Source organism: Dermacentor silvarum, chromosome 3 (assembly GCF_013339745.2).
Source record: "Dermacentor silvarum isolate Dsil-2018 chromosome 3, BIME_Dsil_1.4, whole genome shotgun sequence".
Classification (NCBI taxonomy): domain Eukaryota; kingdom Metazoa; phylum Arthropoda; class Arachnida; order Ixodida; family Ixodidae; genus Dermacentor; species Dermacentor silvarum.
The window spans coordinates 55,903,851-55,908,510 of NC_051156.1; positions in this window are offsets into that span (position 1 = coordinate 55,903,851).

Here is a 4,660-nt window from a genome sequence, read left to right on the forward strand (position 1 = left end):
TATTTCAGTTCTTATACTTATACATCACGTCTGAATGGCTGTCCTGAAATTAACCAGGGTAAGCATGCGTGACGTTGGCTGGAAGGTCATTCCTTAAAAAATGTGTGCAGAATAAGAAAATACAGGTGTTTCAATGGCACAGCCACCGTCAAGAGTTTACGCGGCCGAGATTCTGCGAATAAGTTCATTTTCAACGCAGCTACGCCCGCAGCCAGTAAAACTATGCAAAACTTTTGTTTACTCTATACCAGTATACTCTGTAAATCCAAATACCACGATGCGTGCCTTAGGCTTAGAAATATAATATTTTTTCAGTTTGAGGCGTGCGAAAGCTTTGGACGCTTACTATACGTCCTGAGGGCCAGACTGCTTTTAGCTTATACGTGATGACAAGCGCCGAGCTCTGATGATGGAATATTGGAGAGTAGAATTGTAGAACTTGTGCAAGGTCAGGTGACTTCACGACGCAAACCTAGCGATAGAAGCTCAGCATGCTTTTTGTTTATTAACACAGATGATAAATGAATTGTCAGAGTAAATTAATGTTACTGTCTGTTTCTGGACAGACTCGAGTGCATGCATACGTTCTATACTCTGAAGGTTCCGTGCTAATTCCATACAGGGCATTCATATTCGAATTTTTGGCCTGTCTTACGCCTACCGAATCTTTAGCAATGACAAGAGGTAGGCAATTGCTTCTTGGGATGTAGCCGAGGCCATGATAGATGTGAATAGTAATGCGGTATATGTGAGTAGGCTGACTTGAATTATTACATGAAGTACGCCAACGTACCTAGCTTAAGTCACGGTGGAAAAGAGAGCCCTATATTGTATATATATTGAAGTCATGTAAGAGTGTCTCTGCTAAAAAGTTATAAGTTTAATAATATCAGGACTGAATAGCCTTCTGTTAAGCTGTTGGTAAAAATACTGTGTACGAAGTTCAATCGTGGTTTAAACTGCAACGTTATCAGCGCTTCCAAAAGAAAGTGACTACAAGTCCATCTTTCTCGGGCGTTCATTTCACCACCGCCTGACTCGTGATCTTTATATTTTTAAACCTGCCCCGGTGAAGTAAGTTACGTTGCGGAAAAAAACTTAATACCCTTTCTAAAGAATGAACCATCACAGCTTCCCGACAAAGCGCGATACGTTCTCGCAAGTCGTCATGTGTGATCACGATATGAACGACCGCCCGTCGTTAAAAATGACTTGTCACTCCCCGGTTTCTTTTTTTGTCAAGGACGCTACTAACCCGTAGAAGGGTAATCCCGACCTTGGCATGATGCTTGCGACTTTTACGATTCCAGACGAGCGCGTTCTTTGTGTGTAATTCAGGCGCCTGGCATCGAAAGGCTTTGAGGTAACTTCTGTAGCTCCACGGAAAGCGCGGACAATCAGTCCAATTTCAGCAAAAGCGCTCTGAACCAAGACACATATTTGCGATAAAGGCGCTCCTATATTACCCATAGCGAGGAATGTATCCACAAATTACACCTCATTATCCCGATGTGTTTATGAGCCACACTCTGCTGACTGTATTCTGTAGTATGACAAAAAATATAGTTTGTGCAGTGTCAGTAGCCTGGAAAACAGGAAATGGAAAACAGGAAATTGGAAATTGAAGTCATCACAAAGACTGTCACATATCATAAATTGCAAGAAAAAAATGAAACTGTACTTCATAATACTCGCAATGCAAACTTCGATGCATGTGATTCATTTCAATTTCCTATCTGTTCCAACCCGCCGTGGTTGCTGAGTGGCTATGGTGTTGGGTTGCTGAGAACGAGGTCGCGGGATCGAATCCCGGCCACGGCGGCCGCATTTCGATGGAGGCGAAATGCGAAAACACCCGTATACTTAGATTTAGGTGCACGGTAAAGAACCCCAGGTGATCCAAATTATTCCGGAGTCCCTAACTACGGCGTGCCTCCTAATCATATCGTGGTTTTGGCGCGTAAAAGCCAATAATTTAATTTAATTTTTAAACCTAGATGTTGCTAATGGTAGTGGTTAAGGGGAAATAAACATGCACTCTTAGCGCGCGCTGAAACTACACCGGTTTCTAGCGAGGGGAGCTTCGCGCCGTCACGCAGCAGACCCCTTCAAGCATTGACAGTGCAGCATGCTGCCGGCCGAAGTATACGGGCGGTGGGGTGCAACTCGGATGTGGCGGGGGATGCCCTTGCAACGCGAGGATAATTGGATGTGACGGACGTTTGCGCCGAAGATTAAAAAGATTGTTGATATTAAAGCGATAGCTGTGCACTATGACGTAGCCAAACATGGCGGGTTTTAACGGTGGATCATGAACGCTATCACAGAGAAGGTTTACTGCAAAGAGTTATATGGCAGGTAGAGGCGCGGTGGGGTTTAAAGAGATAGCTCTGTGGCGGCCGTGCACAAAAAAATTGTACCTTAAGTATCCTTACGTGATTTGAATGCGAAAGCATTATGACTTCTCTTTGTCATTACCAATAAAGACTTCTTAAGTATTACAACCTGTTTGCGATCCTTCCTTCGCTTTCTTTTCTCTGCGTTCATTATTCACCAGACCACAACCATTCAGAACTCATCGCCAAGTAGATTCGAGTAGATATGATGATCCACTTTAATCCACCTTAACCAAATTTGATTCATTGTAGTTTAGTTTACTTCACCTTAATTCACTTGACACCACCTTAGGTCACCCTACTCCAACTTGTTGTAACTTTAATTGACTTCACTGTAATTCACTTTAATTCACAATACCTGCCCATAATTACTGCTAATTAACGTTGTCATACCATTTACTATCTGCTTTATTACTACTGATTTCATTCAAGACACTGATGACGTCACATTGACTTTTGATACCACTCGTTGTGGACGACGCCGGATTTTCTGCCTCATGGCTCATGTAATACTTTCGCATTAATGACTACTGTAGACGACAACGGTCCGTCTGCACGGCACAGAGTAAACAGCTTTCCCACTTTCATTGCGATTTGCGCAGCCCCGGTGCGCGGCGTCCCGTCATGCTCAGAGTTGCTGCAGATAGTTCTTGCGCGGCGACGAGGGCAAGCGTGTATACTGCTCGAGTGCACGCGATAGGAGTGAGACCGCTGCTCCGGCCTAAGCGGCCAGAAGTGCTTCCTGACGCCGTGGTGGGAACGCGCCTTTGCCGATACGGATGGCACAAGAGCTGAAGAAAGAGGTATACCGGCGTTGTTTCCTCCATGTTCTCTGCTCTGTGCCGAAAAGAACGACTTATATCACTTGTCACGGCGTGACGACGCTCGGCCAACGGCGGTGCCGGTGTCGCGAGGGAACGAGAGGCCCTGCGTATACAGGGGCACTATCCCTCACCAGTACACGGGAGCCCAAGCCCAGAGTCCACTAAAGTTTGCTTAAGAGATTTAATGTTGGAGATGTGGTTTATGGTAAATGAAAAAAAATGATAATCACGATAAGGTAAGCTCGAGAATGTTGATTCCACTGTCAATCTGCATCAAATCGAGAGATTTAACACATGACAACTTTTCTATAATCGCAATGGAACATTCGCATCACTTATGCTAAAACACTGCGTTGGATCTCATGTAAAGCTTTAGTTGTTGTTGTACTTCCTCTATAATAATTAATTAATAATGTAATAGTAGTAGCAGTAGGGGTAGTAGTAGCTGTAGTAGAAGTAGTAATTTTTATCGTTATCTTCGTTTTTACAAGCTCGTGGAAATGGTCAGTGGTTGTTGCTCAGCAAACTTGACAGGCAAGAGTTGACATGGAAGAAGTAGAAGAAACGAAACGGACGCAAGTTTGAAATGGAGACACTGGAGCACCTAAATCAATAAATAGCTATGATTACTTCGCTGTTTCTTGATCGGGTGCTATGGCGCCACGGCTTCTTTTAGCGATGACTGGCAGAAAAATAATGCAGTTCTGGGAGTGCAACGCTTTAGCGTTACAAATGTTTATGCTACCTCAATTTTCAACAGACGGAACACGGAATTAAAGGGCGGCAGCACAGGTTGCAGAAGTCACATAAATATAACGCTCAACGAGCGTGCCAACGACCCCTTACTCCTAACGTTAAGAGTATCAAATGCGTTTTATAAACTCGAAAAGTGAAATCACCGTCAGATGTTGAAAAAAAATGAAAACTCGGAAAGCGCCGGTGCGACATGGTCAGCAACATTAGCCACACCCGTATTAAGTACCTAATCATGCTGTGGATTCCCTCGGCTGTGAGACGGCTAAAAAAACATCTTCTTTCTGGGGTTTTACGTGCCAAAACCAGTTCTGATTATAAGGCACGCCGTGGTGGAGGGCTCCGGAATAATTTTGACCACCTGGGGTTCTTTAACGTGCACTACAACGCAAGCAGACGGGCGTTTGCGCTTTTCGCCTCCATCTAAATGCGGCCGCCGCAGACACCACGAGAAACAACTGCTTGACTTGTTTGCCCAGCGTAAAATACCGGTAGTTTTCGCTGACTGATTTTAACGACCCGAATCTGAACAGGGGGCAATGGGGGATGCCATAGTCAAAAGTACGGAATAATCTTGACACACTAAAATACTAAATATGAACATGACTGCCGGTTGGCAGCTGATAATTTTCTCCAAACATTTTCAGGAAGGCCGCCCGATGTGATCAGTCAGCTGGACCAGGGCAG